The sequence below is a fragment of the Notothenia rossii genome (assembly GCF_949606895.1).
Source record: "Notothenia rossii genome assembly, chromosome: 3".
NCBI classification, from domain to species: domain Eukaryota; kingdom Metazoa; phylum Chordata; class Actinopteri; order Perciformes; family Nototheniidae; genus Notothenia; species Notothenia rossii.
Genome location: NC_136901.1, coordinates 58,754,210 through 58,767,195, shown reverse-complemented (window position 1 = coordinate 58,767,195; position 12,986 = coordinate 58,754,210). Strand labels below are relative to the sequence as shown.

The window sequence follows — 12,986 nt, the reverse complement described above, 5'->3', positions numbered from 1 at the left end:
TTAGGAGGGAATTCCGTCTCGTAGCTTTTGTGCACTGTTTTGAAATGCCGCTCCTAAATTAGCCACACTCGCATTGCAGATGAGACAGATGGACTTTGAATTGGAATAGATACAAAAATAATCATCCTCCCACTCGGAGTGAAAATTATATATTTTGGGCTTTTTTGCTTCTGCCATAATTGCGGTCTTGTGTGTGACTGTCACTCCTGTTGACACGGACAACGTCAGCGAAATAGTGCCCACTGCCCACCAGCCACACCCCGACACATGGGGTGATGCCGGCCAATCACAAATCTTTGATGCATTCAAGTGCATTATTCTGGCACAGGAAGATCATGTTATTAACGATAAAACAGAATATTTTTGTTCTATTTTTAGACACATCTCGCGATCGACTGGGAATCTCCCCGCTACCCTTCTTTTTAACGAGTTGCTGCTCTTGTTCTGACATCTTCGCTCGCGCTGAACACTCACAACACATGTCACTCCCACGTGGCCGAGTGGGCTTTTAGGGAGGGGTGAAAGCGCACCCAGCTAAATAATCGTATTTTGTCAATTATGCTGTTTTCATAATCGTCGCAAGCCATAATCGTAATCGCGATTAAAATACGATTAATTCCACAGCCCTATCGCAAAGTGTCGGAAAATAAAACCCTCTCTCTTTTCCCCCCGTACCCACATCTAAAAAAAAAAACGGGGGTGCAACGGAGCTGATCCAGATTTGCTGCCGATATGACGTAATATCTGAAATGTGGGCTGGCTTTACACCCACGGCCCTATCAGAAACGTCACTGTATCAGAAACTATGTATGTCGCGGAAGTAAACAAAGGTCTACAATCAAGGCTTTTCAGGTACGGGGAGGAGTGTGTGAGAGAAACTCCCTCTGGTGGGAACACAGGGGGTGTTTCTAAATGTCGAGGACGCTTCCTTGGCAGGACATGTCTTCCGAGTCACTTCCTTCAGAAGCGAGGCAAGAATCCTTCCTTGCCTCGGAAACGAAGAATTGTGGAACAGGCTAACAGGTGTGCAGGTATGTGTCATATGCCAGGCCCCGCCTTAAATGGGGCGTGATTTCCACCAAATATTTGGAAATTGGTCCTTGCGCAAAGCATTGTGGGGATTTTATGACCGCGGAGTCTACACATGTGCAGCCTCAAAATGTCTCGCTACGAAGGACGCCGGCCTCGGTAGAATTCCAAGTATGCTGGACATTGGAACAGTCCTTCGGCGAGACTCGATGACGTAGTATGCTTGAAATAGTGGCTCTGGAGCAGCCTTCCTCGACATTGAGAAACACCCAGGGACTTGAGCCTTTGCAGACCATTCACATGCACAGAAACCTATGATAAGCACAGGGTCCCTTTATAATACAAATGTGACTTCCTGTTGTCAGTTGGTGGCGCTTTGTCAATTAGCGAATATTGATGTGTAGATATCTTAAAGCTTGGACTGTTATCATCCGTAAGGAATTCGGAGCATATTGAAAAATGTATGATTGAGATCCAACCACTTCCTGTTTTACTGCGATGGGTGCTATTTCACCACCATGCCACGGCGAGGGCGTTCAATGGAGAGAAAAGCTCTTAATAACTTTTGATCTTTAACGTCCTAAGATGGTATTGACCTAATTTGAAGTAGATGGGAAATTTTTTTTCGGACAAGTTTGTTCAAATGCGGCATGTATAAAGTACAAAAATTGTCAAAATATTGCATGTGAAATCGAAAATGACAACCTCCTGTTGGGATAACGATGTGACGCCAATAGGCTTTTTTGTGCGTCTCAACATGTTACATACACTAGCACATTTTAGACTTGAAGGTGTGAGCGTGAGCAAGGGGCTGTTTAAAGTTTGGGGGGGGGGGCTATAGAGTTGTTTTGCTGTGAAGTGTTTTGTATACTTTAATTGGAAAAAAAGGACAATAAAAGAAAATATATGTGGCATCAGGCCATCCACGGAGAGGACAACATCGTAATCAAACATGTTGCTATGGGAAACACCCCCTCACACTCCAATGACACTGTGTTATTGTCTCCCTGACTCACCATCGTACAGTATTCTTAATTTTTTGATGTGATTAGCAAAAACCTCAGAATCTGTATTTACAGCCATGTATGTATGTATGTACAGGTATGTATGTATGTATCTATGTATGTATGCATGCATGCATGCATACTTATATTTTACATTGCATTACTAATGCTGCAGTTCCAGCCGTTGTTACTGTAACAGATCATTACAAATGTTTCTAAATCTATATGTTGTATGAAATTATTGATTTATTAAGTAAAGCAGTCTTGTTATAAGTGAGATTATGTGCAGCAATCCGATCATTATTGCAAAAGGAATTCCTAATTCAAGACCCCTTATCCCTTACACAACCGTTTCATAGTTCTGGAATGTGTGTGTGTGTGTGTGTGTGTTTGTGTGTCCTACATTTAGCTTTAGTGTTCTAACTGGGTCACCAGAACCCAGCTGCAGTACTGCATCACTGGCTCAGAGAGAATGTGCGTACACATACATACATACATACATACATACATACATACATACACACACATTCCCATTAAGGATATAGCATGTCTCTGCTCCTCTACATATCACTTGCTACACTGTGTGTGTGTGTGTGTGTGTGTGTGTGTGTGTGTGTGTGTGTGTGTGTGTGTGTGTGTGTGTGTGTGTGTGTGTGTGTGTGTGTGTGTGTGTGTGTGTGTGTGTGTGTGTGTGTGTGTGTGTGTGTGTGTGTGTGTGTGTGTGTCAAAGAGCAACTGGGGATGCGTTGTCATGGAGATCCTTTTGGCAGCCCGCCCACAAGCTGTATGTCGGTGGGCATCACACAGTTAGGTGGGGGGAGCACGGGTGGAGAGTGAGGCAGTGTTTGATTGGTCACACCCCCTTCTCTTTGTGTGGCGCAAGGGATTGTGGGAAGCCCTTGACTGAATGCCCATTTGTGTGTGTGAGTTGGAAAAGAGTGAAGGGGGCTGAGTGTGTGTGAATGCGTGCGTGCGTGAGAACAGAGGAGGATGACGCCTGTGTGTGTGAGAGGGGAGGGGAGGAGCACAATGTGTGTGAGAGAGAGGAGGATGAGCTAGTTTGTGTGTGAGAGAAAGAGGGAAAGAGAGAGAGCTGCGCTGCCATCAGAAGCTATACTAGCTCTACCTGGACTCTATTCTTCTACAAGACTGGACCACTATCAGCCAAGGTTTGAATCTGCCAGCACACTCTGTCTGTCTGTCTGTCTCTCTGTTTCCTTAGCTAGCTTGTTAGCAGCAGCTGCTAGTTAGCATTAGCAGCTCAGCGTCACAGCTCTTCAGACAGGGAGAGAGAGAGACAGGCAGAGCTATAGACAGAGAGAGAAGGAGAAATGCAGGTTTACTGTGGTAAAGAGAGATAATAGAGGTTTATATAAAGCAAGAAAAATATAGGAATAGAGGGAGAGAGGGGAAGGGAGGGAGTGCATGACAAAAGGAGGGGGTGTGGTTTAGTGCTATGGACAAAGGAGGCTGGCCGATTGTTTACTACCACTGCAGTGAGAGAGACATGGACGATCAATGTTCCAACATGATCCCTCCATTACTCTCTCTTTCTCTCACTCTGCCTCACACAGCTGCTCTTCTCTTCCATCCTTTTCTCTGCATCACATTTTCTCCTAATCTCTCTCCCATACAGTAGCTCTCTCTCTGTCTACGGTGTAGTAGTAATGGAGGGAGCAGGGCTGTAAACTAACGAATGCTGCCACAAAATGGCTCTTCTTTACCTCCAATTCCATGATTTCATTCCCATGACTGGATCATGATTACTAATGTTGACGCAGAATCTGAAAACAAACAGTAAAACTCAACAGTTGATGCTTTCACTCCACTGGTGACATGTGTATGTAATGACGTACTACCATCTGTCTGTATGAGAGCTCGCTGCCAGCGCTGACTTTGGTCACTCTGTGCCCTCTTCAGCAGTAAGAGATACATAGTCATGGTAGAAAGCAGCAGCAGTAACAAGAGTAACAGCAGCAGAACTGCATAAACCACAACAGCTGGTCAGGATGAAGGTACTAGTAACAGAAGTGGTGATGTTCATTCGGGTTTATTTTCAACTTGACTCTTATTTTGCTAAATCAAAGTGACACTTAAGATATTTTAAGCTATTTGCAAGGTGAATACAGCTGGTAAACAAATAAAGTGTTTGAATGCGTTCATGAATGAATTACATTTGACTTAAGTGTTTCGTCAACTTAATGTGTTGCTTAAAATAACATGCATGTGTTGCAGGGCCAGATACGGCTCAAGAAGCTGACTCAGATAAGGAAATATATGATACATTATGATGTGATATGATGTGATATGAATGATAACGGGACACATCGATGTCTACTCACAGTGCCGCGGACTGTAGGCTACGTAATCTTACTTTGGTCCGGTTACTTATGTTGTGGCAGATATTTAATTAAAGGTGACCTATCATGCAAAATGCACTTTTTTACGTCTTTTATACATGAATATGTGTCCCCGGTGTTCCAGGGAACTCACCAAGTGTCACAAAACACAATCCTCTCTATTTTCCTCCATACCCAAATCTCTTAAAAAGGGGCTGCAACGGATCTGATACAGACTGATCCAGATTTGAACACTTCTATGACGTCACAGAAGTGGCGCTACGGCTATTGGGCCAACTCCACCAATCAGGAGGAGACAGCCACGGATATTGCCGTTCGAAAGCGCTGGAGACGTTGTAGTACATATGCCAGGCCTGTAGATGGTGCTATTCTCACAGAATCAGCCCATGCAAAGACAGTGTTAAATTGAGCGAAATGAGGAATGGCTAAAATGCATGATCTGTTTGGTATTTTGAAAAATAAAAAGTATAAATAGCTTTCTTAATGCTAATGTTATATTATTCATATTGCTCTGAAGATGGGAGGTGATATTCTATTAATTTTCACGTTCACATTGTCAGTTGGTTTTTGCCGGCCATCTTTCCTGTAACGGCAGTTTTTCCTTTCTCCTGTAATATGACTTGATAGCTTTAAACTCCGCACACTGAGCTCTGATTGGCCAGCAGGCGGTGCTTTCACTGACTTGATCTCTTAGCCTGGAACCTAACCTGCTCCGGAGCAGGTTAGCCGTTCAGCATAAGTTACCATGGAGATCTACCCCGGCAAGAAGAGAACCAGCGTCGTATTACCGGAAACCCAGAGTTAACCCTGAAGTTACCTCGCTAAGCAAAAATCCGGCTTCGTAGTACAGGCCTCTGGACTACATGGAACTGCAGAAAACCTAATCTGGGACAACACAGTGACAGAACTTGGTAGGGTACCCAAGTGTAAACAGACACATAATAAACACCCAGAATTTCTAGTATAAGTACGACCTCCTGTGATGTCAGAAAGACACTGAAGATTTATTGAAAGTTACAGCTGGAGAAGTAAACAGACATTTGCTGCAGCAACAAAGTGATACAGCTGAAGTTCTCTTGCTCACGCCTCAATATTTAACTTTTCCCAAGAGAATAATCAACATATGATAACATTTCAAAGCAGGCTCAGTTCCTATCAGGGGAGTGAGGGCAGGGGCTATCCACCTGAAGAGATGTCCTCACTGCTCTCTGACACTGAGCGTCAGCTGGTCCTGTTATTATCTGAAGATGAGATTGTTTTATGAATGTTGGGGCAAGCTGAATCAACTATCAGTCATCCCAATACACAGCTGAGGGATAAGACTGTTGAAGCTCCGAGGCTGTTAGCCTGCAGGAGACAGGGCAGAAGCTACGATGATTAGAACATAACTTAACTTCAGGGCCTTATAGAAAATAGTATATCAGGGTCTTAATTCATCTGCCACCAAAGCCTGATAAACGTAGGGACACGAGGTTGAAATATAGTTGATTTTTTTCCCTTCTTTTTTTTTTTTATTGAGAAGAAGCATACAAGTGTAAGCAATAGTACAGACTTCTTTGGGGTGGAAATCATGCTTCCCTTTTTTCAACATAGAAGACAAACATAACACCCTACAAGAAATAATAAAGAAAAAACAGCATGTCAGGAATAGCATACTTAATGACCTAATACCTAATCATAGTGGGAAAGAACATACAAAATAGTATATATAATACAAATAAATAAATAAACTTAAAGGGTGCAGATGAGCCCAGACTATCCCCCCCACCCTCCCCGAGCAGTGCCACCCAAGCCATTAAAAAACGATTGTTTGTGCAATACATTTCAGTCGACCGTCCGTCCTCCTTATAAATGTAACCATTGGACCCCACATCCTTTCAAATTCCCCCAGTCTATCTTTTAGGATATATCGAATTCTTTCTAAATGCAGAGTATCAGTCAATGCCATAATCCAAGCTTTAAAACTGGGCACATTCTTTGATTTCCATAACAGGGGGATACGTTTCTTTGCACACAGGAGGCCATAGGACAGGAGATTAAATTGTGCATTTTGAAGTGTGTTAGATTGTTCAGATGTGCCCAGTATCACCAACACTGGATCTGGTTGTAGTTGGACTTTAAATGCCTTTGAAGAGAATGAGAATATTGCGACCCAAAAGTTCTGTAATTTAGGGCATAGCACATAGCTATGAAGTAAGTCTGCCTCTGATTGTTCACATTTCTCACAGATTGGTGACACTTCGGGAAAGATTCTATGAATTTTTACCTTAGATTAGTGCAACCTATGTAAAATTGTGAACTGTATGAGGCAGTGCCTGGCACTAAGGGAACAGGCCTTGTCCCAGGTGTCCTCGGCTATTTCCTCACCAAACTCTTTTTCCCAGTCTTTTTTTATACAGTTTGTATCAACTTGTCCATAGTCTTGTAGTACGTCATATATAAATGACACTGCATATCTCTCTGCTAAACAGTCTCTCAGACAGTGGTCAAGCTTGTCAGGTATTGCAGTCTCAAAGTCATGTAAGTGGGTCCTCACAAAATGCCTAATCTGGAGGTATCTAAAGAAATCCGCCCTTGCCAGCCCATACTTCTCCTGAAGCTGCTGGAATGATGCAAATGTACCACGGATGTTTAAATCGCTAACGCTACCCACTCCTAACTCTCTCCATCTGTCAAAGGTTCCATCCATAGTTGAAGGGGTAAACGATGGATTTGATGATAGGGGAACATTGAAGGACAGGGCCCTAAGTTTAAGTAATTTGTCTCCAAATCTGAATGGTATTATGAATAATCGGGTTATTATTATAGTATGACTTTTTAAGACGCGCGGGAGACATAACTATGGCACCAAGAGAGGAGGGTAGGAAGTCTTCTCGTTCCAAGTCAAGCCAGTTTGCGAGTACAACTGTCTCGTCTAGCCAATAGGAGACACAAGTGCCCTTTCTTAATCCTATGGGATTTATAGTTCCAAATAAAGGGGAGAATTATCGAGTCTAGTTTTGTGAAAAAGGCTTAAGTAAGATATAAAGGTAAGTTCTGAAAGAGGTATAACAGCTGAGGGAGAAAGATCATCTTTACTGCGTTGATCCTACCTAGTAAGGAAATTGGCAGTATTTTCCGAAGCTCTATTTTTGTCTTAAATGTATCTAGAATGGCCACAAAGTTTGCGTCAAATAGCGAGTCAACATTTTTTGATGATCACTATTCCTAAATAGGTTAGTTTTTCCGAAGCCAATTTGAATGGAATGCTCTCTAGCACGCTTGTGTCTTTACAGTGTACAGGCATCACTTCGCTTTTGGTCCAGTTGATTTTATATCCAGAAAAAAAGCTAAACAGTTCTATGGTCTCTAATAAAATAGGAACCGAAGACTGTGGTTCCGTTATAAACATCAAAAATATCGTCCGCGTATAGCAACATTTTATTTGTAGTGTAGTCTGTATTGTAACCATGAATCTCTGTGTTGTCTCGGATTGTTTCAGCCAAGGACTCTAATGCAAGAGCAAACGGTAGAGGACTAAGTGCACATCCCTGCCTTGTTCCCTGCAGGTTAAATGGTTCTTAGATAGTCCGATTGGTGAGGATTCTTGCATTTGGGTTGTTGTAAAGCAGGGGTGGGGAACCTTTTCCTCTCAAGGGCCATTCCAATTTTTTCAACATCCTCAGAGGGCCGTACAAATTATTGACCTCTGCTTAAAAAAACTAAAATCACAGCACATTCATTTCGCCTTTCTTTCATGCTGTGCAAAGAAAATCACAGCTATCTTACCATGACTCGCGCATGCATGGACGTGCACGGTCCAAAGATATTGGACACAAGATGTGTGCAAATGTATTTAGTTTCCTACCCATGTGAACATGATTTAAGTGGGGGGGGGGGGGGCTAACCTCCTCTTATTTTTGTATAACTATAATGATCATATAACATATGATAGCTAGCTAACCAGATGCTAATAACAACAAAGTTATTGACTGTGTGATCAGTATGACAGATGAACAGATCACCACTGGGCTTTCAACTAAAGACACAGCCACGCAACAATGTGGCATGTGTACGGCTCCTTATGGGTACTGCAATTTTTGAAGTGCCGGAACGGCGTTCTGTTGCTCTCGGTCAGCACTACACCCCTATCAGACAAGACATATTCCACGTGATGACACGTTAGGCTCGTGTTGTGTTCAAGGACTCAGGGTCTTTGAACACAACCATGGCCAGGAAAAAAAGGCACTCGCTTGTTTAATTCTTTTGTGGTCTAGATTTCTTTAATTTTTTTCTTTTTTGCATGTGTTTATAAATTACCTCGAGGGCCGTACCAAATGGTCTCGTGGTCCGTATTCGGCCCGGAGGCCGGAGGTTCCCCATCCCTGGTGTAAAGCAACTTAACCCACAAGATGAATCCTGCTCCAAATGTAAATGTTTCTAGAACTTTATATAAGTAGGACCATTCCACACAGTCAAAGGCCTTTTCCACATCCAAACTTAGGATAAACAAATCCCCTTCCCGCTGTCTGGTAGAGTACATAATATTGAAGAGGCGTCTGAGGTTATGAAATGAATGTCTGTTTGGAATGAACCCAGTTTGGTCAGGGTGTATCAGTTTAGCCATATAGAGGCTGAGTCTCCTAGATAGTCTTAGCAAGAATTTTCTGGTCTGTATTTAAAAGGGACATTGGTCTATATGATCCCAGTTGTTCTGAATCCTTCCCTTTTTTGGAATCACTGTTATAGTTGCCTCGTTTAGTGTTGGCGGCAGCATACCAACCTCATATGCTTTCCTGTACATCCTCAACAAAATAGGAGCCAGCATATTGATGAACTTTTTATAGAATTCATTGCACATCCCATCTGGCCCCGGGCTTTTGCCATTTTTTTTGAGTTAATTGTCTTTTTGATTTCCTCACATAATGTAATGTCCTTTTCAAGAGAGTCACGATCTCTCTGTTCTAATGTGGGCAGGTCACACGCATTTAAGAACTGGTCACACGCATTTAAGAACTGATCCGTAACTTCCGGTTTTCACATGGGCCTTAGAGTTGTATAAATCATCATAAAACCGCCAAAACATGTCATTGATATGCCTAGGAGAGGTCAAGGGAGTGCCTTCCTCTGATTTTACCCTGTGAATGGCCCTATCGCTTTCCCTTTTCCGCAGCTGTCTTGCTAGCAGTTTATGTGGTTTATCTCCAAACTCAAAATATGTCTGATTAGTAAAAATAAAGGCTTTAGAAATGTTCTCAAAGTATTTGATTGAGCTCATATTTAAGAGAAGAGATTTTTCTGTGCAACTCAGTAGATGGTAGGGTGGCGTTTTCTTTATCCAGTGTTTGTATTTGTTCCTCTAATTGTGATTGTTTAATGCGGTCACGTTTTCTTTGCGATGCCTGGAAAGAGATAACACACCCTCTTATGTACGCTTTAAAAGTCTCCCATAACAATGTTGGTGAAACATCATCTTTATCATTTGTTTCGAAAAAAAACCTATATGAGTCTTAATGTATTCACAAAATGGTTTCCTTGTTAATAGTTGGGGGTCGAACCTCCAGGATCTAGCCGTCTTTGACGCCTCAAGTAGTCTCAGTGACATAGATACAGGACAGTGGTCAGATATGATAATATTGTGATATTTCGCATCATTAACCCCAGACAAAAGTTTACCATCGAGTAAGAAATAATCTATTCTGGTGTATACGTTGTGAACTCGAGAGTGAAAGGAATATTCTCTACTTGTTGCATTTAAAGTTCTCCACACATCAAATAAGTTGTATTGTTGATGAATGACTTCAAAAAATTAGGAGCATTAGCCACTCCCCTAGCCTTTGCCAAAAATGTAGAATGATAAACTTGATTTATCCATAGCCTTAATTGTATTGTGTGCTTTTTCATTCAGATGTGTCTCTTGTAAGAAAATGATGTCTGCGTGAAGCTCCCTTAGATGGGACAGTACTTTACCCCATTTTACTGGTTCATTGATCCCGTTCACATTCCATGTGCAAAAAGTTAGGGGGTGTCCTTTCCCTATATCACCACTTCTTCTATCTGTTGTCACAGCCATAAGGCAAAAAAGGGTCCCTTAGATTGTGTCTTTTAATGCAATCTCCACATCTCCCTCCACGCTAACGCTCCCCACCCCAACCTAGCCTCAAATCTGCCCCCGTAAAAATGAAAAATAAATAAACAGGAAATAAAAAAGTAGTGAAAATACAAACCAAAACAAAAACATACATCTCCTCTCCACGACCATAGTTGAACTCTAAGGAGGGGGGCCGACCCTCCTCCCCAGACATCCAAGTTATCCTGCAGCTACATATCCCCCAGTTCTTAATCACTATCATACTGTCCTTCCACTGTTGCTCCACCTTAACAATGAACCCAAAACCACTATATAAGGTGCTCAGATAAGCTCAGCAATTTATGGGACTGAGCCTTGCCCCAGTATACAACGAAAAAATCATTAAGAAATAGGCTATTCAGATTGATTGTACTTTCTTCTTTGTTAAGAAGGACTTGGAACTTGTCAGATTTGTTCACTATAGGAGTGTATAATTGTGTAATCATCTAATAGAACAAGACTGAAGGCCCAGGGAAGTATAGTTGATTTATTAACTGCTGAGGTTCTTACCCTCGTTACCTCTGCCCGTCCTACCACCTGTTCTCTGGACCCTATCCCCTCAAACCTCCTTCAGACTATCGCTCCTGATATTCTACCATTTCTCACCCATTTCATCAACACTTCTCTAACTTCTGGTCACTTTCCAAACAGTCTCAAGGAGGCAAGAGTAAACCCTCTCCTAAAGAAACCCACTCTCAACCCGTCTGATGTTATTAACTACAGACCCGTCTCTCTCCTCCCGTTCCTGTCTAAAACACTTGAACGCGCTGTCTTTAAACAACTCTCCTCTTATCTCCATCAGAACAACCTTCTGGATCCGCACCAGTCTGGTTTCAAGGCAGGTCACTCAACAGAAACTGCTCTCCTTGCTGTCTCTGACAAACTGCACACTGCTAAAGCAGCCTCCCTCTCCTCTGTCATCATCCTTCTGGACCTGTCTGCTGCATTCGACACGGTGAACCATCGGATCCTCCTTCGCACTGTCCAAGAACTTGGAGTTTCAGGCACTGCACTTTCCCTCCTCACCTCATACCTCAACGACCGCACCTACAGGGTTACTTGGAGAGGGTCCGAGTCCGACCCTTGTCAATTAACTACAGGGGTCCCTCAGGGCTCGGTTCTTGGTCCCCTCCTCTTCTCCCTGTACACAAACTCGCTCGGGTCTGTCATTAGCCCGCATGGTTTTTCATACCACTGCTACGCTGACGACACCCAACTAATTCTGTCCTTTCCCCGCTCAGAGACCCAGGTCGTCGCACGCATCTCTGCTTGCCTAGCAGACATCTCTCGGTGGATGTCTGCTCATCACCTCAAGCTCAACCTTGACAAGACTGAACTGCTCTTCCTTCCGGGAAAAGATTGTCCCACTCTTGACCTAACAATCAACATCGGCACCTCTGTTGTTTCCCCGACTCAGACTGCAAGGAATCTGGGTGTGGTCCTAGATAACAAACTGTCCTTCACTGCAAACATCGCTGCTACAACCCGCTGCTGCAGATACACGCTTTACAACATCAGGAGGATACGTCCCCAGCTGACCCAGACATCAGCGCAGATTCTGGTCCAGGCTCTCGTCATCTCACGCCTAGACTACTGCAACTCCCTCCTGGCTGGTCTACCTGCATGTGCCATCCGACCTCTGCAGCTCATCCAGAATGCAGCGGCTCGTCTGGTCTTCAACCTTCCCAAATTCTCCCACACCACACCGCTCCTCCGCTCCCTTCACTGGCTTCCAGTAACTGCTAGAATCCACTTCAAGACACTGGTACTTGCGTACCATGCTGCGAATGGATCTGGCCCTTCCTACATCCAGGACATGGTTAAACCGTACACCCCAGCACGTGCACTCCGCTCTGCATCAGCCAAACAGCTCGCTGCACCCGCACTGCGAGGGGGACCCAAGTTCCCGTCAGCAAAAACACGTGGGTTTGCTATCCTGGCTCCAAAATGGTGGAATGAGCTCCCCATTGAAATCAGGACAGCAGATAGCTTACACATCTTCCGACGCAAACTGAAAACTCATCTCTTTAGACTCCACTTCGAGCGATAAAATTACTAACAAAGCACTTATATACTAATAAAGGGCTGGCTTTCTAAATGCCAGTTGAGTAGCACTTGAAATGTTTGGCTCTATGAAACCTGATGTACTTATATGATTCTGTTTTCTTAAAGGTTGTATCTTCCTGGTCGAATGCACTTATTGTAAGTCGCTTTGGATAAAAGCGTCAGCTAAATGCAATGTAATGTAATGTAATTAACAAAATGATATCACAAGGTATATTTCAGATAGGCTGCATCACACAGGGACCCATAATCAGAGGTATATATTGTGTTAAAACAACGACCCAGGGTGCAAAACGCATCAATGACAGCGACCCTCTACCACACAGAACAACAATGACAAGGCACCCACAGCCAAGAAACAATTAAAAATGAATTAAGTCGGCACGGCGGCCCACATTGAAAATGACTTAGGTCTAACTT

At 43.2% G+C, this 12,986-nt stretch overlaps 1 protein-coding gene across 2 annotated transcripts in view; it reads left to right on the top strand.

Moving 5' to 3' along the window:
• The window catches only part of LOC307033159 (storkhead-box protein 2-like), a 100,358-nt gene that overhangs the window by 56,072 nt on the left and 31,300 nt on the right, over nucleotides 1-12,986 (top strand). Inside the window, exon 1 of one of the 2 annotated variants that reach the window (XM_079671515.1) lies at nucleotides 2,821-3,202. The exons of the other annotated variant lie outside the window; for it this stretch is intronic. The gene's annotated coding sequence lies outside the window, so the exon portion shown is untranslated. Of the gene's footprint in view, nucleotides 1-2,820; nucleotides 3,203-12,986 lie in introns of those variants that run through there. 2 annotated transcript variants of the gene reach the window in all.